Below are 27,871 nucleotides of genomic sequence, written 5' to 3' on the forward strand. Positions count from 1 at the left end.
CCACTAACTTGTTAAACAAGTCAGGAATTAACGGCAATGGGTAGGAATTGCGTACGGTAATCTTATTAATTTCACGAAAATCCAGACACGGACACAAACCCCCGTCCTTTTTTTTAACAAAGAAAAATCCAACTGCCACAGGCGACTTAGAAGGTCTAATGTGACCAGCAGCCAGGCTAGTCTGTATGTACTCCTCCAAGGCCTTTCTTTCAGGGATAGTTAGATTAAACAAGCGACTCTTGGGAAGAGTAGCTCCCGGAATAAACTCAATGGCGCAATCATAATCCCTATGAGGAGGTAAAACTTGCGACTCCTCCTCCGAAAAAACCCTCCAAAAATCTTGAATAGGTACCGGTAATTCCACTTTTCCCACAGTCGCAATGCGACCATTACAACATTTATCATAGCATTTCGGACTCCAAGACTTAATCATATTAGTAGACCAGTCCAGCAAAGGATTGTGCAGTCTTAACCAAGGCAATCCTAGAACAACCTCGAGAGGGTAAATTATCTAATACAACCAAGTCCAAAATTTCTTGGTGAAGACCATTGATAGTGAGGGGAAATGCAGCAACCTTGTGAGTAATACATTTCAAGGGAGTGTTATCAATTGCAATCACAGAAATAGGTGATGACAAAGGTTTGGATTTCAATTTAAGTTTTTCCAAAACCCTTTATCAATCACATTAAGTGTTGAACCACAATCCACAAATACCTGAAATTCAATCAAATTTTCCTGCAAAGTAGTACTCCCTGAAAGAAACACTCCTGCAGAGCGTAAACAAGCTATATGGGCGTACCTGACCTTTTTGTTTTCTTTACTTAAACGAAGCTCACATTACTTAATCAAATGGTCAGCTTTACCACAATAAAGACACAATCCCTCGGCGAACCTCCGGTCTCTTTCATGAGCGCGGAGCGACATCGCCCCAGCCTCCATCGGTTCTCCGCCGTCTGAGCAGATTTTCTGGGGACTAGGACCTGGCATTACAGGAGTCTTTACCTCATTCTGCCTAGATCTCAGCCTCCTATCCACACGAACAGGTAATTGCATGGCATCCTGCAGAGTCTCAGGTGCAGGGAATGCATTAGCAAATCCGTAACCCTTTCACTCAGACCAGCAAGAAATAGACATTTCAGAGCAGGATCATTCCATCTGACTTCAGAAGCCCACCTTCTAAAGTGTGTGCAATAAATTTCAGCATCATCTGACCCCTGATTCAAACGCCTGAGTTCTGCCTCAGCAGATGAGATTTGATCAGGATCGTCATATAATAGACCCATAGCAGAAAAAAACTCTTATACCGACCTCAAACATGGATTATTAGGTTGAAGAGAAAAGGCCCACCCTTGTGGTTCATTGCGCAAAAGTGACATAATAAAACCAATGCGCTGTGATTCATTCCCAGAGGACCTTGGTCTCAAACAAAAATATAACAAACAAGCATTTTTAAAGGAAAAAAAATCTTGCTGTTTACCATAAAAAACATCCGGCAGTCATACCTTGGGTTCTACAAAATGTGCTCCGGAACAGCTACTCACGTGTTGCTGGAGCTCGGCCACCTCCAGAGTGAACCCCTGCAAGCGTTGAGCCAAATCCTGGACGGAAGCCATACTGATCCCCGTATTAATATTTCCTTAATTTTTGTTGGGCTGGACTTACTGTTATGATCTGCAAACAAGAACTAAGGAAAGAAGGGGAAAGCCTTCCCTACAGTAAGACTAAGCTGAATCCCTACAATGTAGCCGGCTGCCTGTTCCTAGCGAACAGACCCGCCTTAGTCCTAGGCTAGTCTGAACGAAGACCTATAGAATAAAGGGAAGGGATCCCTAAAAGAACTAAGGACTGAAACAAAAATGGGACACCTCCTGAACAGAGAAAGTTGTTGCAGAAAACAAAAGATAAACTGACAAAAAGGTACTAGAGGTCCCAAAGGACCAAGCGAACTGAGAGATATAGGCACCGAAGCACCTGGCTAGCAAAACAGTCAAACAACACTGAAGTCCAGCACAGCCAAAAAGGCAGAGCTGGAATTTAAAGGCAGATGGTCACGTGACCGCAAAACACAAGATGGAAAAAACAAACAGGAGGGTTCTAACAGTACCCCCTCTTTTAAGAGGATCCTAACGAACTGAGAGATATAGGCACCGAAACACCTGGCTAGCAAAACAGTCAAACATCACTGAAGTCCAGCACAGCCAAAAAGGCGTAGCTGGAATATAAAGGCTGATGGTCACGTGACCGCAAAACGCAAGATGGAAAAAACAAACAGGGGGGTTCTAACTGATACATGTTGATTAACCTAGAACAGGACAAGACAAGCCAAGTTTCATCATCCTGAACAAACTCAACTATTAAAGGACTTTTTCAGAATCAAAGTTTAATATACTGGTTGGACATATGATCCCTAACGATACGTGCAGCGTGGTTAGTGGTCCCACTGGGACACGAACCGAGGAGTGCCTGGAGGGGCGTGACTAGGGGCCTCGCCAGATCCGACCACGAACTCACGGCGGCTTAATCGAATTCGTGGTCCGAGGAGGGACATGGGAGGTGGCCCAGGTGCTACTCCAGGTCAGACCCCGGTCACAGCTGTTGACCCACACCGGGGAATGCAGGAATGGGCAGGTTTGGTTGGTATGCAGACAGGCGGGTACTGGCGGGCACGGCTGGTATACTGACGGGCGGGTACAGGCAGGCACAGCTGGTATACTGACAGGCCGGTACTGGCAGGTAGGAAAGCAGGCTGGATAGGGACCAGTACAGATTGGGATATAGAAACAGAGCCGCAGGTGCGGAGGACAAGCAGAGCAGAGTCACAGGTGCGGAAGACAAGCGGAGCAGAGCAGAACCGCAGGTGCGGAGGACAAGCGGAGCAGAGCAGAACCGCAGGTGCGGAGGACAAGCGGAACAGAGCAGAGCAGAACCGCAGGTGCGGAGAACAAGCAGAGCAGAGCAGAACCGCAGGTGCGGAGGACAAGCGGAGCAGAGCAGAACCACAGGTGTGGAGGTCAAGCGGAGCAGAGCAGAACCACAGGTGCGGAGGACAAGAGGAGCAGAGCAGAACTGCAGGTGCGAAGGACAAACGGAGCAGAGCAGAACCCCAGGTGTGGAGGACAAGCGTAGCAGAGCAGAACCGCAGGTGCGAAGGACAAACGGAGCAGAGCAGAACCCCAGGTGTGGAGGACAAGCGGAGCAGAGCAGAACCGCAGGTGTGGAAGACAAGTGGAGCAGAGCAGAACGGAACTGCAGGTGCGGAGGACAAGCAGAGCAGAACCGCAGGTGCGGAGGACAAGTGGAGCAGAGCAGAACAGAACCGCAGGTGCGGAGGACAAGCGGAGCAGAGCAGAACCGCAGGTGCGGAAGACAAGCGGAGCAGAGCAGAGCAGAACCGCAGGTGCGGAGAACAAACAGAGCAGAGCAGAGCAGAACCGCAGGTGCGGAGGACAAGCGGAGCAGAGCAGAACCCCAGGTGCGGAGGACAAGCGGAGCAGAGCAGAACCGCAGGTGTGGAGGACAAGCGGAGGAGAGTAGAGCGGAACCGCAGGTGCGGAGGACAAGCAGAGCAGAACCGCAGGTGCGGAGGACAAGCAGAGCAGAGCAGAACCGCAGGTGCGGAAGACAAGCGGAGCAGAGCAGACAGGACAGGTCTCTGTTCACATGGAACAGACTGGGAAACACAGGAAGATAGCTAGAAACACAGGAGGTAGATGCGGAGGCAGGGAAACGGGACAAGCAGAACCAGATATGCACAATGTACTTGCAATGAAGTAGCGAGTGGACACAAAACTCACAAACAGAAGTACAGAGACAACGAGTAGGAATTAGGTACTGGTTCTGACACTGCAGGAAAAGGGAAGGATTGGACATAGAGACAAACAGGTAACGGGCTAGGACACAGTTCAGAGAGGAACTGACACTGGAACGAGATACAGGAACGAGCCTGGGTACTCAGCCCCCAGGGTGGCGGAAAGGACTAGAAGTCACAGATACAGGTAACGGGCCTGGGTACTCAGCCCCCAGGGTGGCAGAAACAGATAAGATACAGGACAAGACCTGGCAACTCAGTTGAACAGAACACACTGAAAGAAAGTGTTGCTCAGGCACTTCCCACTGGGTGGGGGAGGTTTAAGTATCTAGTGACTCACAGCAATAGGCTGGGGACACAATAGCACTGCGCACACTGTAACTTTAAGAATCAGGAAGTACCAGCACCACCGCCCTAAGCCAGCAGGCAAGAGACATGCACACAGCAAGTAAAGGAGTATAGTGCACAGCCTGGACTGATAGGTAAGTTGGCGGTCTTGCATGGTGGGAGATGGTAAGCCATGCCAGCACGCCACCAGGGATGTTACACAGTACTTGATTTTCTGTTTAAAATTAGATCGGTTATAGAGTGCAGATTTACCAGTAGGATCTTAGTAGTTACTTTCCCAATTTCCCTTGTAGTTCCCAGTTCTTTCCCTTCATAATCCTTTCCTCCCTCCTCACACCACTTTCCTCCCTCCCTTCTACTAGTATTAATGATATTGTTTTGTATTGTTGTGTATTGCTGGGGTAGCGGTATGATCACCGTCCCTATGACAATTCTCGCCATGTTTATCAGAGCATTCAGCAGGAGAGAATCTGATATATATAGATGCAATAAAATATAACCTTTAATGGTCTATATTAAAAGACAATACCTGAGAATCACTGACACCCAAAAAACATTAAAGGGCATGTGCTTAAATGTACAAACAGTGCTGAATGAAAACAAAATGGTGGATCTCACCACATCGTACGGGTTCCTGCAGTGACAGGTAACTTAATGTTGAGATCTAACTAGCGTGGTCACTGCTAGCTACAAATGGTTACCTAACCACTTGTAGTTAGCAGTGACCACACTAGTTAGATCTCAACATTAAGTTACCTGTCACTGCAGGAACCCGTACCCTTCTATTTATTATATCCACTGATGAATTCTCCACATGGGGGATGAAACGTGTAGGGATAGAATTTTTTACACAGGAAGGATAGATTGTCCTGCTATGGTGGGGTACACTAGCTCACGCTTGGGGTCTGCCCTTATTAGGGCAGGAGCAATACAGGGGCACAACAGGGGAGTCTGACTAACCGCACACATTCCCAGTTATATGTGCCCTTTACGGGTACTGTCGGCTTCTGATTTACCAGTCTCCTGCCCGTGGAAACAACCATCGATGTGGTGAGATCCAACCATTTTGTTTTTATTCAGCACTATGTGTACATTTAAGCACATGCATTTTAATGTTTTTGGGTGTCAGTGATTCTCAGGTATTGTCTTATATATTTTATGCCAGAAAAGGACAGTGGCAAGTGGAAGTACCAGACCAGGATCCCATACATGTCAGGCAAATGGGCAGCCGACTCTGGGATTTACAAGCCCATCCGTACCTTGGATCTCTGGCTCTAATTAATGGGTTTAGGGCTTTATTTTTGTTTAACAGAAACCAAACATGGTTCACATCTGACAACTCCAGGGGTGGACAAGTTACTTTTTGGAGGCTAAAATTACTGATCACAAGGTATTTTTCCATCCCTGCTTGTCTCCAATGTAATGCACACGCCCGGGCTGAGCGGCGTGTGCGTGTGATTCCACTGGACCGTGCCGGAGAGTGAATGCCTGGAGGGGCGTAACTAGGTATTCACCCGATCCGACCAGGGTCGCACGACGGCATACGACGCCAGTGCACCAAGGAGGAACCGAGCAGAGGGACCAGGTGCTACTCCAGGACAGACCCCGGACACGGCTGTTGACCCACACAGGGGAATACAGGAACAGACTGGTTAGGCTGGCACACAGACTGGTGGGAATAGGCAGGCACGACTGGTATGCAGGCAGGCGGGTATGCAGGCAGGGGGGTACAGGCAACTACGGCTAGAGTGCAGACAGGAAGGCACTAGCAGGTAGGAACACAGGCGGGATAGGACCCAGTACACACTGGGACTCTGGAACAGAACCACAGATGTGGCGGACAAACACAGCAGAGTGAGGCCGCCCAGAGAGGTGAGCGAGAGCAGGGCAGGGCGAGACCGCCCAGAGAGGTGAGCGAGAGCAGGGCAGGACGAGACCGCCCGGAGTGGTGAGCAAGAGCAGGGCAGGACGAGACCGCCTGGAGCGGTGAGCAAGAGCAGGGCAGGACGAGACCGCCTGGAGCGGTGAGCAAAGGGTCAGAGCTGAGCGAGACTGCCGGAGCAGTGAGCAAGGAGTCAGAGCAGGCCGAGACCGCCTGGAGCGGTGAGCAAGAGCAGAGCAGGACGAGGCCACCTGAAGCGGTGAGCGAGACCGCCTGGAGCGGTGAGCAAGAGCAGAGCAGGACGAGACCGCCTGGAGCGGTGAGCAAGAGCAGAGCAGGACGAGACCGCCTGGAGCGGTGAGCAAGAGCAGAGCAGGATGAGACCGCCTGGAGCGGTGAGCAAGAGCAGAGCAGGACGAGACCGCCTGGAGCGGTGAGCAAGAGCAGAGCAGGACGAGACCGCCTGGAGCGGTGAGCAAGAGCAGAGCAGGACGAGACCGCCTGGAGCGGTGAGCAAGAGCAGAGCAGGACGAGACCGCCTGGAGCGGTGAGCAAAGGGTCAGAGCTGAGCGAGACTGCCGGAGCAGTGAGCAAGGAGTCAGAGCAGGACGAGGCCGCCTGGAGCAGTGAGCAAGGAGTCAGAGCAAGACTGCCGGAGCAGTGAGCAAAAGGGTCAGAGCGGAGCAAGGCTGCCGGAGCAGTGAGCAAAAGGGTCAGAGCGGAGCAAGGCTGCCGGAGCAGAGAGCAAGGAGTCAGAGCAGGACGGACAGGGCTCTGTTCACACGGAACAGACAGGAAGGGAAAGGCAGAGCCAGACACCCACAGGGCACCCGCAGTGAAGCAGCGAGTGGACCACAAACTCACAAACGGGAGTACAGAGACAACAAGCAGGAGTTAAGTACGAGTTCAGACTCTGCAGAAAAAGGAAAGGAACGGACATAGAGGCAAAACAGGTAAAGGATAGGAGAGAGTTCAGACTGGAACTGAGTGTACGGAAGAGACCGACACTGCAGCGGAATACAGGAGCAGGTCTGGGAATACGGCCCCCAGAGAGGCGGGACGAACAGGCAAGGAGCGTGTTCAGACAGGACAGACAAGATACAGGAGCGGGTCTAGGTAATCGGCCCCTAGAAGGCGGGAGGAACAGGCTAGGAGCGTGTTCAGACAGGACAGACAAGATACAGGAGCGGGTCTAGGTAATCGGCCCCTAGAAGGCGGGGGAACAGGCTAGGAGCGTGTTCAGACAGGACAGACAAGATACAGGAGCGGGTCTAGGTAATCGGCCCCTAGAAGGCAGGTGGAACAGGCTAGGAGCGTGTTCAGACAGGACAGACAAGATACAGGAGCGGGTCTAGGTAATCGGCCCCTAGAAGGCGGGGGGAACAGGCTAGGAGCGTGTTCAGACAGGACAGACAAGATACAGGAGCGGGTCTAGGTAATCGGCCCCTAGAAGGCGGGAGGAACAGGCTAGGAGCGTGTTCAGACAGGACAGACAAGATACAGGAGCGGGTCTAGGTAATCGGCCCCTAGAAGGCGGGAGGAACAGGCTAGGAGCGTGTTCAGACAGGACAGACAAGATACAGGAGCGGGTCTAGGTAATCGGCCCCTAGAAGGCGGGAGGAACAGGCTAGGAGCGTGTTCAGACAGGCCTGGAAATACAGCCTCCAGGATAGGCAGACAAGAGAAACACAGAACGGGACCTGGCACCTTCAGAGTGCAAGCACACACTGAATGAAACACAATGCTCAGGCAGGGATTGATTGGAGCAGCTGGGTTATATACCAGGTGACAGACAGCAATAGGCTGAGGACGCACAAGGGGTGTGACCCACAGCAGGTACAAAAAGCAGGAAGTGATCGGGCGCCGCCCTTAAGCAGCAGAAACAGACACAAACAGACAGCATGGAGGGAAGCCAGAGAGACATTCTGGACTGGAGATCAAGTGTGCGCTCTTGCACAGTGGGAGATGGACCACCATGCAAGGGCGCCGCCAGGTATGTTACAGTACCCCCCCTTACGCCCCCTCTTCTTCAGGCCTGCCAGAATCTTCCGCAGGGAATTCGAGGGCCAATCCTTCACTTTAAGGAGATCACTCCCACTGTCCACAGGAAAAACTGGTCTCATCTGGTTAGCTAGGATGCTACCTCCTATCCAGCCATCCTCAGCTACAGACGAAACGGGTGGAGTACCAGGAACAGCACACAAGGAAGTCTCTCTCCACATATTTTCAGGTGGCACCCCAGAGGGTACAGGAGACAACTGGAAGTCCTCCACCGGGTTGGAGGGGAGCAGAGACTTGGGGGTAAACTCTGCTTCGAGGTACATCTTGTCAAGCTCACAGGAAGAAATAGACGGGTTATCAGGTACAGGATGAGGAAAAATCACGGTCTCTTTGTTATCTGGTGGTACCCCGGAGGATTCAGGAAACAACTGGAGGTCCTCCGCCGGGTCAGAAGAGTGCAGAGGCTCGGAGAAAACATCTGCTTCAGAGTACACTAGGTCGGACTCACTGGACGAAGCGAGCAAGGTATCAGGTACAGAGTATAGGAGAGTCTCTGTCCTTTCGCTACCAGGTAGCACCCCGAAGGGTTCTGGAGACAACTGGAGGTCCTCTGCCTGGTCAGAGGGGTGTAGAGACTCATGGGTAACCTCTGCTTCAGAGTACACTAGGTTGGACTCACTGGACGAAGCGAGCGAGGTATCAGGTACAGAGTATAGGAGAGTCTCTGTCCTTTCGCTACCAGGTAGCACCCCGAAGGGTTCTGGAGACAACTGGAGGTCCTCCGCCTGGTCGGAGGGGTGAAGAGACTCGGGGGTATCTACCACTTTGGGGTACCCATTGTCAGGCTCACAGGACGGAGCGGACAAAGTATCGAGTACCAGGTGTAGAGAAGTCTCTCTCCATTTGTCATCGAGTGGTATCCCGGAGGATTCAGGAGGCAACTGGGGTTCCTCCGCCAGGTAGTAGAGGTGCACAGACTCTGAGGTAATCACAGCTTCGGAGCATCCTTGGACATGCACACCGGTTAAAGTGGGTGAAGCATCTGATGCCAGGTGCAGGAAGTTCTCCTGTGTGGAGTCTGGATGGGCAGTAGTCTCTTCGGGCAGGAGAACTGGTGCACTACCCACGCACATTACCCGTTGGGGCTTCTCCGGGATACAGGGAGATGAAGCTTCAGTAGGGACTTCAAGGTTGGGGTCAGGAGGTCTCAGGGAGGACAGACACTGGCGTGACGGCTTGCCTCTACGTCTAGCACGTCTGGACTGCCTCTTGAGGTTGGGAGAAGTATTCCGGAGAGCGTAGTGACCCTGTGAGGATTCTGGGTGGGCAGTAGTCTCATTGGGCTGGAGGACTATTGCGCTACCCACACACATTACCCATCGGGGCTGCTCCGGGATATTGGGAAGTGAAGCTTCAGCAGGAGCCTCCGGGTTAGGATCATCGAAGACCATTAGAAAGGCCACCAGGAAGGCCATTATGTCCAGGACGATAGGATCCTGTGTTTCCCATAGGGGGTTGATCCATTCCAAGGCATCACCCGCTAGGTTAGACATAATGAATGCCACCTTAACCCGATCGGTGGGAAAACATAGAGGGTAGAACTTGAAGTGTAGCATGCATTGCTCCACAAATGCACGACTTTGTCTTGGATCCCCATAGTAACGTGGCGGATCCGCAGGAACGAGAGCAGATAGATCCATCTGGACGGGTGCGTAATTAGCCAGGAACTCAGCTAGAGAAAAAAAAATGTATTTATTTATTTTTAATGCATGTATTCGCTGGAAAACGTCTCAGAGAGCGAAGGCCGTGGGGCTCAACGGGAACCATGGCCTGAGCATGCTGTAATGCACACGCCCGGGCTGAGCGGCGTGTGCGTGTGATTCCACTGGACCGTGCCGGAGAGTGAATGCCTGGAGGGGCGTAACTAGGTATTCACCCGATCCGACCAGGGTCGCACGACGGCATACGACGCCAGTGCACCAAGGAGGAACCGAGCAGAGGGACCAGGTGCTACTCCAGGACAGACCCCGGACACGGCTGTTGACCCACACAGGGGAATACAGGAACAGACTGGTTAGGTTGGCACACAGACTGGTGGAAATAGGCAGGCACGACTGGTATGCAGGCAGGCGGGTATGCAGGCAGGGGGGTACAGGCAAGCACGGCTAGAGTGCAGACAGGAAGGCACTAGCAGGTAGGAACACAGGCGGGATAGGACCCAGTACACACTGGGACTCTGGAACAGAACCACAGATGTGGCGGACAAACACAGCAGAGTGAGGCCGCCCAGAGAGGTGAGCGAGAGCAGGGCAGGACGAGACCGCCCGGAGCGGTGAGCAAGAGCAGGGCAGGACGAGACCGCCCGGAGCGGTGAGCAAGAGCAGGGCAGGACGAGACCGCCTGGAGCGGTGAGCAAGAGCAGGGCAGGACGAGGCCGCCTGGAGCGGTGAGCGAGACCGCCTGGAGCGGTGAGCAAGAGCAGAGCAGGACGAGACCGCCTGGAGCGGTGAGCAAGAGCAGAGCAGGACGAGACCGCCTGGAGCGGTGAGCAAGAGCAGAGCAGGACGAGACCGCCTGGAGCGGTGAGCAAGAGCAGAGCAGGACGAGACCGCCTGGAGCGGTGAGCAAGAGCAGAGCAGGACGAGACCGCCTGGAGCGGTGAGCAAGAGCAGAGCAGGACGAGACCGCCTGGAGCGGTGAGCAAGAGCAGAGCAGAACGAGACCGCCTGGAGCGGTGAGCAAGAGCAGAGCAGGACGAGACTGCCGGAGCAGTGAGCAAGGAGTCAGAGCAGGACGAGGCCGCCTGGAGCAGTGAGCAAGGAGTCAGAGCAAGACTGCCGGAGCAGTGAGCAAAAGGGTCAGAGCGGAGCAAGGCTGCCGGAGCAGTGAGCAAAAGGGTCAGAGCGGAGCAAGGCTGCCGGAGCAGAGAGCAAGGAGTCAGAGCAGGACGGACAGCGCTCTGTTCACACGGAACAGACAGGAAGGGAAAGGCAGAGCCAGACACCCACAGGGCACCCGCAGTGAAGCAGCGAGTGGACCACAAACTCACAAACGGGAGTACAGAGACAACAAGCAGGAGTTAAGTACGAGTTCAGACTCTGCAGAAAAAGGAAAGGAACGGACATAGAGGCAAAACAGGTAAAGGATAGGAGAGAGTTCAGACTGGAACTGAGTGTACAGAAGAGACCGACACTGCAGCGGAATACAGGAGCGGGTCTGGGAATACGGCCCCCAGAGAGGCGGGACGAACAGGCAAGGAGCGTGTTCAGACAGGACAGACGAGATACAGGAGCGGGTCTAGGTAATCGGCCCCTAGAAGGCGGGAGGAACAGGCTAGGAGCGTGTTCAGACAGGACAGACAAGATACAGGAGCGGGTCTAGGTAATCGGCCCCTAGAAGGCGGGGGAACAGGCTAGGAGCGTGTTCAGACAGGACAGACAAGATACAGGAGCGGGTCTAGGTAATCGGCCCCTAGAAGGCGGGTGGAACAGGCTAGGAGCGTGTTCAGACAGGACAGACAAGATACAGGAGCGGGTCTAGGTAATCGGCCCCTAGAAGGCGGGGTGAACAGGCTAGGAGCGTGTTCAGACAGGACAGACAAGATACAGGAGCGGGTCTAGGTAATCAGCCCCTAGAAGGCGGGAGGAACAGGCTAGGAGCGAGTTCAGACAGGACAGACAAGATACAGGAGCGGGTCTAGGTAATCGGCCCCTAGAAGGCGGGAGGAACAGGCTAGGAGCGTGTTCAGACAGGACAGACAAGATACAGGAGCGGGTCTAGGTAATCGGCCCCTAGAAGGCGGGAGGAACAGGCTAGGAGCGTGTTCAGACAGACCTGGAAATACAGCCTCCAGGATAGGCAGACAAGAGAAACACAGAACGGGACCTGGCAACTTCAGAGTGCAAGCACACACTGAATGAAACACAATGCTCAGGCAGGGATTGATTGGAGCAGCTGGGTTATATACCAGGTGACAGACAGCAATAGGCTGAGGACGCACAAGGGGTGTGACCCACAGCAGGTACAAAAAGCAGGAAGTGATCGGGCGCCGCCCTTAAGCAGCAGAAACAGACACAAACAGACAGCATGGAGGGAAGCCAGAGAGACATTCTGGACTGGAGATCAAGTGTGCGCTCTTGCACAGTGGGAGATGGACCACCATGCAAGGGCGCCGCCAGGTATGTTACATCCAATATATTATCAGATTATCAGGACATGTATATAGACAAGTCAATGTAATACATACTGTGTACTTGATATCGTAGACCACAATGGCCGCCTGGTCTCCTCTGTAGTACATGGGGGCCAAGCTGTGGTACCTCTCCTGCCCGGCTGTGTTCCAAATCTAAAATTTCACTGTTATATCATCTAGGAATACTGTCTGTGTAAGGAAAGCAGCTGAAGACATAAAAGCACAGTGTTACTTCAGGGGACAAGACTTAAGCACACAAGGGAGCACACAGTATAATTTTATAGAGAAGTCAATCAGCTCCTAACACCGTGCAGAATGAAAAGCCTACAAAACCTCTCTGCTACCTAAACTGTAAGATGTATCCATCTCCTCTACCTTCTAAAACTAATCAAATTGCCATCTCCAAGATTTCTCCTGTGCTTCTCCCTAAGTCTAAAATGCACTACTACTCCCAATGGCCAGACTTTGTCCCAGCTGTGAAATCCTGTAACGCAACCAGAGCCTCCATCATTAGAAATGTGTACAACCTGCAATAACCCAGCTGTCTCTGCGCTGTCATAACTCTTTCCTTGTAGATTGCAAGCTCTGGGGTGACGAGGATAGCAAAGCCATTGGCGTTGGATCTGTCCAGCCACTTGGGGGTCAGCATCATTGATTCATGTTATTTATTTCTGGCTATATGCCTATATGTATACATCTACTTATGCTATACTGCTCTACAGACTGATGCTGCTATATTCTCTTCTGGCAGCTTGGGCATAACACTGGCTATGCCACTATTGTGAACCTTATTATAATATATGGTGAACTAACACACAGGTCTTTATAGAGTTATGGATTCAGCACTATGCACTTTACACTATTTATCTCTATACACCTTATAATCTATTGATTTATTTATTTTTATATTTACTTGGTCACATTGATGCATTATAACATCCAGTTCTGAGGATTATGATCTATGATCTTACAGTATATATTGTGGCATATGTATTACATTTTGTATCATTTTTTGTCTTGCTGACCTCCCTCTGGCTGGCCCTTTTGTGGCATTTTTCCATTTGATTTTATGTGCTTGATTTTATATTACTAATAAATGTTATATTTTATTTCATTTTAGTTTTTGTGTCATATATATAGATTTCATTTAAGGATTAATATGTGTAAAATAAAAAGTGAAGAAAAATTAAAAGATCATATGGACCCCTCAGTAGTTGGGAATCATCCTGTACGCTAGGTTTAAAATTAAAAGTGCCTTCAACAAGAATCTCAGTTCCTTGAGGATCTCACCTGGCACAATAGGGGTTAAAGTGATGTGACCTGGCACTGATATGTACTACTAAACTAATCAGCTGACACAACAAGATTGACTGAAAACCTGCTGACTCTCCCTTCCCGTCTTACTCTGCAAGGAGCATTTCCTGCCGCCAAGTCCATAGGAATGGAGGAATTCTCCAACATGCAAGCAGGAGGGGGCCTGAGAGGATCCCCCCCATCATACATATTTAATACCATCACAAGGCCGCCACTACGCTGCCGAATACAGAGTAATTCTCCACCGCCGCTGAAAGCTAATTGTTCATGTGTAAATTTAATGTGCTTATAATTGCGGCCCTCGCTGTATTATCTGGGGATGAAAGATCCAAGTGATTTGTATATCCCAAAGTAGATCTGAGAAAATAGGGAACAGACGTTTAACTCACTACATTCATAATCAGTGAAGCTGGATGCTACATGAAAGCACCGGTCTTAATGTGCAATGAGATAAGGGGCCTGAAGGCACCCATACACAAGAGAGTTAAGGTGGCTGAATCTGCCGATATTAACAGGTTCGGCCAACGGTCTGATTTGTATGGGGGCACCAGCCAGCTGATAGCCGAGAGAGATGTTGATCGCCCATGTCCGAGTTCAGACTTCCAATCGCGTTGTTCTCCCGGAGATAAGTCGGTAGCTTTCTCATGGAGAAGACAGGAATGCTTGGTGGAGACTTACTGTAAGAGAATGTGCACACAATGTGTTTAAGATGTTTGACGAGCAAGAGACGCTTCAAGAAGACGCTGGCGGTGTTTTTCCTGAAGAATTTTTTCGTTACTCCTCTTCTGCCGTATTTATTAGCAACTTTTTTCTCTTTTAAACTTGTATGCATAAAATCAAGCAGTTCAAAACCAAAGAAGAATGCTCACATTGAAAACATGAAACTGTTAAAAGACAATTAAAAGCCTGTTTGCCAGGCTATCTCTGCATGTGTCACAGCTGTCTAACAGCCCTGATACTTGCAGGCGTGGCAACAATGAATGAAATGCCGAGCACGCCAAAATACGTGGGTGCTCGCCGAAAGGGTTAATGAGGCATACTCGCTTATCACTAGTGGTAATATGTGGTGTGGTGGTATTTGTTCCTTGTATGTGGTATTTTTCGGTCACTATGTAGTGGTAATATATGGTCTGGTCATGGTGTGGTGGTATTTGTTCCTTGTATGTGGTATTATTCGGTTGCTATGTAGTGGTAATTAGTGTTGAGCGAATTTGTTCGGCGAATTTGTTTGGCGCGCTGTTTTGTTTTTCCTGTGGGCGATAACTTTAACTGAGGAAAGCGCGGCCAGCCAATCATAGCGCAGGAAGCATCTACACTGTCCAGACATAAGGGCTTCTGCAATTGGCTGCAGAAATCACATGTCCTTTCAATATAAAAAGCGGCCATGTTCCCTCAGCGCCATTATATCCATGTCACTGCTGGAGACAGATGCAGCTCAGTGTTCTCCTGTGTAATTGTAGCACCCTGAGGATTCGGCTGCTACAGGGGTATTGCACCTCAACCCAGAGGTGTGATATTCCACTCCCGGGTAAGGAAGGAGTGTGGAACTGAGCTCAGATAGACTGCATGCACTACATACATCCCATTCCAGAGGAGCAGGCCGACGGTACTCCCACTTAGAAATGTGCAGGTACAACCGAGCCTGTTCCTGGCTGGAGTGGGAGGGGGGTGGTACATCCCATGTAGTGTAGGGGCAGATAGGGGGAGCAGTCTGGGTAGTGTTAGGAGCTCATTGGGTGCTGGTCACCTGAGCTCACACATAGAGGGATATATAAGGAGGGCACCAACTTAGATCAGGGTCAGACGCTGAGAACAAGTCAGTTGGAGAGGAGAGAGAAGGAAACAGCAGCCCTGGAGAGAGAGAGAGTGGAGCAGAGAAAGACCCAGAGGGGGAAGACTGAAGGGACCCAAGAACCCAAATTAGAGCACCGGGTGAGGAGTCAGCAAGAGGGTACCGGAACCCAAGCTGGTGGGGGCAAAGACATTCCCCAGCCAGAGACCGGAGACCGTGGGCAGTGTCTGTCACGGTCACCCACCACATTCACCCCGAAGGCACACCACATGAAGGGTCAGGGAACCCAGGGCCAAGGGTGTCCCAAAAGAAGGCCCGAGGGAGCTGGACCTAGGTGAATCACTGGTGGGGACGGCTGAAGAAAGGACAGAGGGAGAGCTCAGGGCCACGCTCTGGACTTGTTTGGGGGTTGGCCGGATCCAGGACCTGGTGGACGCAGCACGGCTCGGGTGGTCACTAGCAGCTGGAGTGACCAGTACAATATCAGCAGTAAGTAAACACCCTTAACTGCACAACCCGAGTCTGTCTTCATTGCCGGCTGCATCGCACCACCACAGCCCCCATCCTCTGCGCCTGTCCCCTCTGAGGCTATACCCCTCCCGTTGGGGGTTATCTCACCAAGCTGCGCACCCACCATCAGCCTCAGCGGACCCTGCAGCAGCGGCGGCCACAGTGACCGCATCACAACGGGTGGCGTAGTCGACACAAAAGAACTTTAGTAACATCTATAAAGCTGCCACATAACACTTAGCTTGACGCCCTGGGCACGGGACCGGGTCACAGCCGCTCGGAGACTACAACCCCCCATCTGATCCGGTGCCGGGTATTCCCCTCAAAAAGGAATATGTCCCAGGGGGCGCGTCAACTTTGGCGTAGTCGGCAGGATTACGTGCCCGCAACACCCGGGTACTGCGTGCCTGAAGAAAAGTGCAAGTTTACCTCAGAAAGAAGTCTCCCGCCGGCTCCGGAGGGTCCACGCCATCGGACTCCATCACCAGTCGTTTCCCGCCGATTGTCCGCCATTTCCAGCTTGTTCCCGCCATCTGCAGAGTTTCCCGCCACTGGGCGACGCTTCCCGCCAAAACCGCAGATTTCCCGCCTTGGAAGAGCAGCGGACGCCATTATGGGCGTGCCAAAGGAGGGCAAGAGGCCACCTCCCATCGTGGGCCGGGACAGAAAATGGCGCCAAAAGTGGAAACCGCCCCCACCAACAGAGACTGTGATGCTGGAGGTGTCTGTCAGCGTGAAAGAACTACCCCTGGAGCTGACAGTCACCGAGTTGCCCCGGGACCGCCCTCTAAGTGGGAGGAGACGAAAGAGAAGAGAAAAGATGGGTGTCGCTTGGAGCAGTCTGGAGCGAGCGCACCCGGAGGCAGGAAGCCTGGAGAGGAGCAGCAGAAAAGCTCACCCGGAGATGGAGAGAAAGCAGAACAGCACCGGCCCGCTGGCCAGGAGTCTGCTAGAGACCGAGGAAGGAGGGCAGAGCAGCACCGGCCCGCTGGCCAGGAGCCTGCCGAGAGCAGAGCAGAGCAGCACCGACCCGATGGTCAGGAGCCTGCTAGAGTCCACAACCCCGCTAGGTCTAGCGGAGATCCTTGCACAGCTCCCCCGAGACCGGGAGTGTGCGCAGACTGCCCTGGAGGGCCTCGCACGGAGGATGGCCCGGGTACAGCGGGAGATACTGGCGGAGTGGAGCCGGGAGATGGCTCAGCACGCAGAGACCAAGCAGAGGAGCACGCTACCCTGGAAGAGGAAGCAGACCGCCTCTGAGGATGGCGCGGGAGGACCCAAGGCCGGAGACGGCGCCGAGGAGGGAGCCGAACGCATGGAGGCAGGTAAAGGGGACGCCTATACCCCAAGCCGTGACACCGCTCACCTGGCCCCAGCTCCCCGTCGCAGAGCCCGAAAGTCCCCCTGCTGTGCCCGTAGCCGCCACGTCACCGCAATGGACTAGGCCCCGACCGGAAGCCGCCGCAGCGACCCCTGTGACGTCACGCGCCTCGACCCGGAGCGTGACAAAGCAGGAAATACCACCAGCCTGGTCGCAAGGCCTAGTACCCCCGGGCGCCGCATCACCAACAGCGCCCCCTACCTCCGCGGAGCCTCCGGCCTGGCCGCAAGGCCAGGTAGCCCAGGGCGCCGCCGTCCTAACGGTGCCCTTCACCTTCCAGGTGCCCCAGGCCTGGCCGAAAGGCCTGGGCAACCCGGGCGCCACCACCACCGCGCCCGCGCCCGCAATACCTAGGGTGCCACACCTGGGGGAGGACCTCTTCGGCCAGCTCACATGGCCGGACGGGCGGCCCTTCGTCTGGCCCGAAGGGTACCCTGAGCTGGAGCGGCAGCAAAGACTAGGGCCCTTGTGTGAGCCCCTAATCCCGGCTCCGAAGCCCGTGGCTCGGGTCTCGCCTCCTCTAGCAGAAGCCCAATTCGTGTGGGACCCCACGGGAGAAGATTTGATGGGGTTCACCGGAGAAACTCGGGCAGCCGCAGCTGAACGTACAGAGTGTTGCCGTCAACAGCTGGCAGAGTTTAAGAGAGAACGGGAGGAGAGGCGGGTCAGAGAACAACAGGCCCAAATCCAGAGCGCGGAGCAGAAGAGCCGGACTAGGAGGAACCCCCGTGCAGCGCATTGTCCCCGCACCATCGGGACAGTGATAAAGTTCAACCCGCAGCATGGGTGGGGCTTTATTCGGGACCGTAACAACCGCGGTGACGTTTTTGTGACCCGCAGAGACGTCGAGTCCCACCTGCCGGAAGGTCACAAAGGCCGTGACCTCTACGTCGGAGACGAGGTCACTTTCACCCGGCACAAGTGTGCCAAAGGACCTTACGCCCTCCACGTACACCGCTTGACGGAGGAGGAGTTGCGGTACGGGGAGGAGGAGTCAGAGGACCCGGACGGGTCTGAAGAAACATCATATCAAGAAAGAGCAGGAGGAAGACGCCGTTGAGTGCGGCCGAGAAGTGATGTAAATAGTTACCCAATCGGGGTATAAAGGAACTGAAACTGAAACTGTTGCTGCTAAATATATATATAGTCCCCGTTGGGACCAGTATGAGTGAACTTGTTACCCGTTAACCCCTTCATCCTACAGGCTGAGGACTGTGAGCAGCCATTCCCTTCCCTCTACCTGGCCGAGGACTGAGAGCGGCCAACTTCCAACTTTCCCTGTATATAGTTGCGCGTCCTAAAGCGCCCCCTACCGGTTTTATAGAAAACCAGATTTTCTAAGAGACTGTCGCACTTTTCCCGGACACACGGTGCACAGTGTCCGGAGGAGGAACCAGAGACAAGAGAAGTCTACGAGAATGTTTATATAAGAAAGTTTTATATATATATAATGTTTATATGTTTTATATGTTCATATAAAAATTTTGTATGTTTTGGTGTTTTATGTCTTACAGCCCGAGGACGTGCTGTGATTTACCAGGGGGGAATGTAGCACCCTGAGGATTCGGCTGCTACAGGGGTATTGCACCTCAACCCAGAGGTGTGATATTCCACTCCCGGGTAAGGAAGGAGTGTGGAACTGAGCTCAGATAGACTGCATGCACTACATACATCCCATTCCAGAGGAGCAGGCCGACGGTACTCCCACTTAGAAATGTGCAGGTACAACCGAGCCTGTTCCTGGCTGGAGTGGGAGGGGGGTGGTACATCCCATGTAGTGTAGGGGCAGATAGGGGGAGCAGTCTGGGTAGTGTTAGGAGCTCATTGGGTGCTGGTCACCTGAGCTCACACATAGAGGGATATATAAGGAGGGCACCAACTTAGATCAGGGTCAGACGCTGAGAACAAGTCAGTTGGAGAGGAGAGAGAAGGAAACAGCAGCCCTGGAGAGAGAGAGAGTGGAGCAGAGAAAGACCCAGAGGGGGAAGACTGAAGGGACCCAAGAACCCAAATTAGAGCACCGGGTGAGGAGTCAGCAAGAGGGTACCGGAACCCAAGCTGGTGGGGGCAAAGACATTCCCCAGCCAGAGACCGGAGACCGTGGGCAGTGTCTGTCACGGTCACCCACCACATTCACCCCGAAGGCACACCACATGAAGGGTCAGGGAACCCAGGGCCAAGGGTGTCCCAAAAGAAGGCCCGAGGGAGCTGGACCTAGGTGAATCACTGGTGGGGACGGCTGAAGAAAGGACAGAGGGAGAGCTCAGGGCCACGCTCTGGACTTGTTTGGGGGTTGGCCGGATCCAGGACCTGGTGGACGCAGCACGGCTCGGGTGGTCACTAGCAGCTGGAGTGACCAGTACAATATCAGCAGTAAGTAAACACCCTTAACTGCACAACCCGAGTCTGTCTTCATTGCCGGCTGCATCGCACCACCACAGCCCCCATCCTCTGCGCCTGTCCCCTCTGAGGCTATACCCCTCCCGTTGGGGGTTATCTCACCAAGCTGCGCACCCACCATCAGCCTCAGCGGACCCTGCAGCAGCGGCGGCCACAGTGACCGCATCACAACGGGTGGCGTAGTCGACACAAAAGAACTTTAGTAACATCTATAAAGCTGCCACATAACACTTAGCTTGACGCCCTGGGCACGGGACCGGGTCACAGCCGCTCGGAGACTACAACCCCCCATCTGATCCGGTGCCGGGTATTCCCCTCAAAAAGGAATATGTCCCAGGGGGCGCGTCATAATGAGAGATATTAGCTAGATAGATGGGCTCTTGTTTGGTAGTCAGATAGTGTAGATAATTCCTGGCCTGTCTACCTCTGCAACCGCTGGTGCAGCACATTTTTGGTGTTCTTGTGCAAGTACTGAGATTCTGACAGAAACAGAGGGCCCATGCCATACAATAGTGCTGTGCACCGCTGGTATAGAGCTCCATGTCTCAGTATACCTTGAATCTTTTTTTGCACTTGCTAATGTGATCAAGCAAGCGCAGTGCACCTTTTCATTTAGTGGGGTTGAAATTGTGATCTGCACGGTCTGCAGAGCTTCTTATTGCAGAGCACAAGATCTGTTTTTTTTTTCTGTTGCTATTGTGATATTGAAAGCTGTGTGCACTAAAGTTTTTTTTAGTGTCAGATACTATTTTAGTGGAGTTGAACTTTAGGTGGTTTCAGAGTAAAAAAAATATTTTTTTTCTCTTGCTACACTCAGTCCAAAATATATTTTTTCCTGTGCCAAAAGTCATACAGTGCTATAAGCCAGCTACTACATCAGTGGCGGTCAAATTCAGCTTGTACGCAGAGTCAAACCTATATATATATATATATTTGGTTGGCAGGCAGAGTCCACCAAAGGTTTTTTACTGTGGCAAAGTTGATCCAGTCTGCTAAAAGGCCGATCCTATTTTAGTGGCGTTGAACTTGTCCTGGTTTCACAGTAAAAAAACCCAAACATCTCTTACTAGGCCCAGTCCAAAAAATATTTTTTCCTGTGCCAAAAGTCATACAGTGCCATAAGCCAGCTACTACGTCAGTGGCAGTCAAAGTCATCTGGATGCAGAGCTTATGCAGAGTAACCCAAAAATATTTTTTGCTCTGAGTAAAGTGATACAGCTGGCTAAATTTGAGTTTGAAATATTTTGGAGCATATATTATATGTCATACTGGCCTCATCCGCATTCAAAAAAACATTTCTTCTGTTCCTAAAGTAATACAGCAAGGGACATCTCAGTTTGAAATTGTTTGGAGAATATCTCGTAGGTTTTATCGGCCTCATGCACACTAACAAATTTCGTTTGTCTGTTAGTAACGTTATACGGCAGGCCATATCTTACCTTGTCATTTAGTGTCGCTGAAATTCAGGTGTGTGCTGAGCTATTGCACAGGAAAAAAAACGTATTTTTCTTTAGTTAATTGCGTGCTCCTACCACTGTATCTGGCCAACATGAGTGGGAAAAAGAGAGGGCGTGGTGGAAAGGGGAATAGGGTTGGTGTTCAAGGTGTACGTGGGGTACGTGGTAATGTTAGTGAAAGCACTAGTGAACCAACACAAACAGGTCCTATCCAAAGACAACTGACAACTTATGTTAGTGGACGGCCTACTGCACTCCCTTCCTTTGGCAGCCGCACAGTGATACACCTTGTTGATAAGGCCCAGAAAGAGCAGGTGCTCCAGTGGATGGCAAGCTCTGCTTCCAGTGGCCTCTCCTCTTCTTCCTCCACCTCAACATCACACACAGTACAGTCCACAGAGGTTGCACCCCAATTACCCATGCTTCCCCCCGCGTCACAACTGGCCAACTGACTGCAGCGAACCACAGATGGGCGAGTCTGTAGCTCTTCACCCATTCTACACCATGGGCATCAGAAATGTACTCCAAACAGTCACAGAGTTAAGGGGAGGAAAGCATCTGCACTGTTGCCCAAATTTTTTTTAGCTTGGATTCGGGACAGGATGAAGTAGGGTCTGAGCAGGTCCCTGACCCTCGTCACCAGATGTTAACCACAGGGGAGGGAGGTGATCCCGATGAGACTCAGATACCTGAGGCTCATGCGGACTGTACTGTGCTGTCAGGACTAAAAGAGAAGAGGGATCACTCTGAGGGCGAGAAATGGGATAACACATTGGATGATGACGAGGTTGAAGATCCAACTTGGTGTGAACCCAGAGTCACGCAGCCAAGTAGCTCATCTGAGGAGGTAGAGAAGGAAGATGAGGAGGTTACATTTCGCCCTACTGCGCAAACACGGAGTGATGCAAGCACGAGGAGCACTGCATCCTTAGCCACAACCATGGCTGTATCCAGCAGCAGTCACGGGTCTGCAGCTCGCAGGGGCAGCAAGGGTTGCCTAGCATGGGCCTTTTTTGTCACTGCAAAGGATGAGCCAGCTCACGGTATCTGCAAACTTTGCCATAAAAAACTCTGTAGAGGGAAAAACTGCAATAATTTGACTACTACATGCATGAACGTTCACATTCTCAAACAACATTCTTTACGGTGGGAATCTTACCGCGCAGAATTGTGGACCAGCGCACCTCAACAACCATCAGCTGCCCCATCAAACGCATCCGCTGCTTCTTCCTCCTCCTCTGTTACCGTGCCAAGTATTGTCACGCAAGTCTCCCATCGCAGAAACTCCGGTTCTTTACTCACTCCAGTCAGACTGAGTGACAGCCCGTCAGCTGTAACGGAAGCGGGCATGACTGCTGTGTTTGTTTCACCTAGCACACCACATGTTTCTCAATCCACCATAACATCTGCACCTCACTCACGCTCCACCAGTTTTTCGGAGGTAAGAAAATTTCTAATACAATCCACAGGGAGAAGATTGGAACAAAACAAAATCGTGTAAACTGCGTGCTAGCAAATGCCAGAAGCCTGACAAACAAGACGGATGAACTGGAAGCAGAAATATCTACAGGTAACTATGACATAGTGGGAATAACCGAGACATGGTTAGATGAAAGCTATGACTGGGCAGTTAACTTACAGGGTTACAGTCTGTTTAGAAGGGATCGAAGAAATCGGAAAGGGGCTGGAGTCTGTCTATATGTAAAGACGTGTCTAAAGCCTACAATACGGGAGGATGTATGGGAGGGAAATGAGGAGGTCGAGCCCTTATGGATGGAGATACATGGGGCAAAAAACAATAATAAAATTATCATAGGGGTCTGTTATAAACCACCAAATATAGCAGAAGCCACGGAAAGTCTATTAATGAGACAAATAGACGAAGTAGCAAAAAATAACGAGGTGATTATTATGGGGGACTTCAACTACCCCGATATAGACTGGGAAACCGAAAGCTGTAGATCTCAGAAAGGAAACAGGTTTCTGGCAATTATCAAAGACAATTATTTGTCACAACTTGTGCAGGAACCAACTAGAGGGACGGCCCTTTTAGACTTAATATTAACTAACAGGCCAGACAGAATAACTGGGGTGCAGGTCGGGGGGCACCTGGGAAATAGTGACCACAACATTATACAATTCCACATGTGCTTCAGTAGGGTGCCCAGCAAGGGAGTCACAAAAACACTGAACTTCAGGAGGGCAAAGTTTGATCAGCTAAGAGATGCCCTTCACCTTATAGACTGGGATAGTATCTTCTGTAATAGGAGCACGGATAGAAAATGAGAAATTTTCAAAACAGTCCTACATAGTCACTGTAGAAGGTACATACCTTATGGGAATAAAAGGGCTAGGAATAGGAGGAAGCCAATGTGGCTAAATAAGGAAGTCAATAGGGCAATTAAAAACAAAAAAAGGGCTTTCAGTAAACTTAAACAAGAAGGCAGCGAGGAAGCGCTAATATCTTATAGGGAAAAAAACAAAATCTGTAAGAAACAAATAAGAATAGCAAAAGAGGAGACCGAGAGACTAATTGCCAAGGAAAGTAAAACGAATCCCAAACTGTTCTTTAACTATATAAACAGTAAAAGGATTAAAACTGATGGAGTTGGCCCATTGAAAAATAACCTGGGTAAAATCATAGAGGGCGATGAGGGTAAAGCACACCTACTCAATAGCTTCTTCTCCACTGTTTTCACAAAAGAAAACAATTTATCGGAGGAAATGCAGAGTGATAAAGTAAACCCTCCGCTAAATATCACCCACCTAACCCAGGAGGAAGTTCAGAAACGCCTAAATAATATCAAAATAGACAAGTCACCTGGCCCAGATGACATACACCCTTGGGTACTAAAAGAATTAAGTAATGTGATAGACAGACCGCTGTATCTTATATTCAAGCACTCTTTATGGACAGGGACTGTCCCACTAGACTGGCGCCAAGCAAATGTGGTACCAATATTCAAAAAGGGGTCTAAAAGTGACCCTGGGAACTATAGACCAGTAAGCTTAACGTCTGTTGTGGGTAAATTGTTTGAAGGATTTCTTAGAGATGCTATTGTAGAATATCTTAATGATAATAACTGTCTAACTCCATATCAACATGGATTCATGAGGGATCGCTCCTGCCAAACAAACCTGATCGCCTTCTACGAGGAGGTGAGCTCACAGCTGAACCGGGGAGAGTCAGTGGATGTTGTACACCTTGACTTCTCCAAAGCGTTTGATACCGTGCCACACAAAAGGTTGGTATATAAAATGAGAATGCTTGGTCTGGAGGATAATGTGTGCAAGTGGGTAAATAGCTGGCTGAGTGATAGAAAGCAGAGGGTGGTTATCAATGGAGTAAGCTCAGGGTGAGGTCAGGGTTACTAGCGGGGTGCCTCAAGGGTCTGTCTTGGGCCCTATATTATTTTATATATTTATTAATGATCTAGTGGAAGGGTTGCATAGTAAAATAGCAATATTTGCAGATGATACTAAACTTTGTAAAGTAGTTAATACAGATGAGGATAGGGCACAGCTACAGGAGGATTTAGATAAATTGGGGAGTTGGGCCGAAAAATGGCAAATGGGGTTCAATGCCGATAAATGTAAGGTCATGCACATGGGAAAGAAAAACAGCAGTCACCCATACATATTAAATGGGAAACCGTTGTGGAAATCTGACATGGAGAAGGACCTGGGCGTCTTGGTTAACAGCAAATTAAATTGGAGTGCCCAGTGTCAGGCAGCAGCTGCGAAGGCAAATAGAGTCATGGCATGCATCAGAAGAGGAATAGGGGCATATGATGAGAACATTGTTCTTCCTCTGTATAAAGCGCTGGTAAGGCTGCACTTAGAATATTGTGCACAGTTCTGGGCTCCGGTGCTCAGGAAAGACATATTGGAGCTAGAGAGGGTACAAAGGAGGGCGACTAAGGTAATAAAGGGAATGGAGGGACTAGAATACCCAGAGAGGTTGTCAAAATTAGGCCTATTTACGTTGGAAAAGAGAAGGCTTAGGGGAGACCTCATAAACATGTATAAATACATCAGGGGGCAGTACAGAGATCTCTCCCATGACCTGTTTATACCAAGGATGGTGACAAAGACGAGGGGGCACACTATGCGTCTGGAGGAAAGGAGGTTCCTGCACCAGCATAGAAGGGGATTCTTTACGGTCAGAGCCGTGAGACTCTGGAACTCTCTGGGAGAGGAAGTGGTGATGTCCAACTCACTTAATGAGTTCAAGAGAGGCCTGGATGCCTTTCTTGAGAACAATAAAATTACATCTTATGCTTAGTGATAGTTAATTAATCCAGGGATTTAATCTGACTGCCAGATTGTAGTCGGGAAGTGAATTTTTCCTCAATGATGTAAATTGGCCTATACCGCATCGTTTTATTTTGCCTTCCCCTGGATCAACGCTGCGGAATAGCTGCAGTGCACAAGAAATAGGCTGAACTGGATGGACGCTTGTCTTTTTTCGGCCTTATAAACTATGTAACTATGTAGCCCGACATATGAGTGCCTTCTTGATGCACTATCTGCAACATGATCCCCGTGTAGTTAGGATTCAAAATAATGCTGATTATTGGGTTGCCACTCTGTTAGATCCACGTTATAAGAGTCAATTTTGCCAGATGCTTCCTGCCCTGGAAGGGGACCCGCTTATGTTTGAGTATCGAAACAAGCTTTTAAGCAACCTTAATAGAGGTTTTCCCCAAGATAACAGTGAGGCACACAGTGTGCATTGCAGCTGTAGTCTTTCAACCTCCAGCTCGTCAGTTCGTCAACGCCAAAACATTAGCAGCAGCAGAGTAAGTGGCAGAAGCAATTTCTCGGAGTCCTTTCACACATTTTTTGCACCAGTTCTTGCAGCAGCAAGTCTGACACGTGGTGAACGACTGGAGAGAATGGTGCAGGAGTATCTAGAGTTCAATTTCAATGTAACTGCAACGGGCCTCCAGGGTTGCTGAGCGTAGATGGAAAAGGTCCCACTCCCATGAGCACTTCATCGCATTCAAACAGTCCCTCACTACCTTCAAGTCCACACTCACTGCAGCAAAACAAACATACTTCACATCTCTCATATCCTCCCTGTCTCACAACCCCAAACATCTATTCAACACCTTCAATTCTCTCCTCCGTGCCTCAGTGCCGAAGACTTTGCCTCATTCTTCAAGAAGAAGATTGACACCATCAAACAATGCTTTTGCCTAAAGCCCCCACAGACCCTCCCCACACCTACTCAACCCTCCTCCTCCAAAACTACATTCTCCACCATTTCTGAAGATCAACTTTCCTCCTTACTCTCCAAATCACACCTCACCACCTGTAAACTTGACCCAATCCCGTCCCACCTCATCCCAAACCTTACCACCATCTTCATCCCAGCTCTAGCCCACCTCTTCAACCTGTCACTAACAACTGGTGTCTTCCCCTCATGCTTCAAACATGCCTCAGTCACACCCATCCTCAAAAAGCCCTCCCTTGACCCATCCTCTCTGTCTAGCTATCGCCCCATATCACTTCTCCCCTATGCCTCAAAACTACTGGAACAACACGTCCATTCTGAGCTGTCCTCCCATCTCTCCTCCTGCTCCCTCTTTGACCGCCTACAATCTGGTTTCCGACCGCACCATTCTACTGAAACTGCACTGACTAAAGTCACCAATGACCTACTAACCGCCAAATCTAAGCGACACTACTCTGTCCTCCTCCTCCTAGACCTGTCATCTGCCTTTGACACAGTGGACCATTCCCTCTTACTACAGACTCTCTCATCTATCGGCATCACAGACTTGGCCCTGTCTTGGATCTCCTCATACCTAACAGACCGGACATTCAGTGTCTCCCACTCACAGACCACCTCCTCATCTCGCCCCCTATCTGTCGGTGTCCCCCAAGGTTCAGTTCTAGGACCCCTACTCTTCTCCATCTACACCTTTGGCCTGGGACAGCTCATAGAGTCTCATGGCTTTCATTATCACCTCTATGCTGATGACACACAGATCTACCTCTCTGGACCCGATATCACCTCCTTACTAACCAAAATCCCACAATGTCTGTCTGCTATTTCATCCTTCTTCTCTGCCAGATTTCTAAAACTTAACATGGACAAAACAGAATTCATCATCTTTCCGCCATCTCATTCAACCCTCTCAACTGACCTATCTATCAACGTCAATGGCTGCCCACTCTCCCCAGTCCCTCAAGCTCGCTGCCTTGGGGTAACCCTGGGGGATCCTAAACCATGAATCTTCAAAAACACTAGTGAACGCCCTCATCATCTCCCGCCTTGACTACTGCAACCTCCTGCTCTGTGGCCTCCCATCTAACACTCTCGCACCCCTCCAATCTATCCTAAACTCTGCTGCTCAACTAATCAACCTGTCCCCCCGCTATTCCACGGCCTCTCCTCTCTGTCAATCTCTTCACTGGCTCCCCATTGCTCAGAGACTCCAGTTCAAAACCCTAACCATGACATACAAAGCCATCCACAACCTGTCTCCTCCATATATCTCCGACCTAGTCTCCCGTTACATACCTGCACGCAGCTTCCGATCCTCACAAGATCTCCTGCTCTACTCCCCTCTTATCTCCTCCTCCCACAATCGCATACAAGATTTCTCCCGTGGTTCCCCCCTACTCTGGAACTCTCTACCCCAACGTATCAGACTCTCGCCTACCGTAGAAACCTTCAAAAGGAACCTGAAGACCCACCTCTTCCGACAAGCCTACAACCTGCAGTAACCACCGCTCCACGACCAGCTCTACCCTCACCTACTGTATCCTCACCC

At 50.8% G+C, this 27,871-nt stretch overlaps 1 pseudogene; it reads right to left on the minus strand.

Annotated features, from left to right (window-relative positions):
- Positions 1-27,871, minus strand: part of LOC141271516 (ras-related protein Rab-5C-like) — a 56,308-nt pseudogene that overhangs the window by 24,606 nt on the left and 3,831 nt on the right.

This window comes from Phyllobates terribilis, unplaced genomic scaffold (assembly GCF_046119375.1).
Source record: "Phyllobates terribilis strain yellow unplaced genomic scaffold, ASM4611937v1 Scaffold_5__5_contigs__length_657084704, whole genome shotgun sequence".
Taxonomy (NCBI): Eukaryota; Metazoa; Chordata; class Amphibia; order Anura; family Dendrobatidae; genus Phyllobates; species Phyllobates terribilis.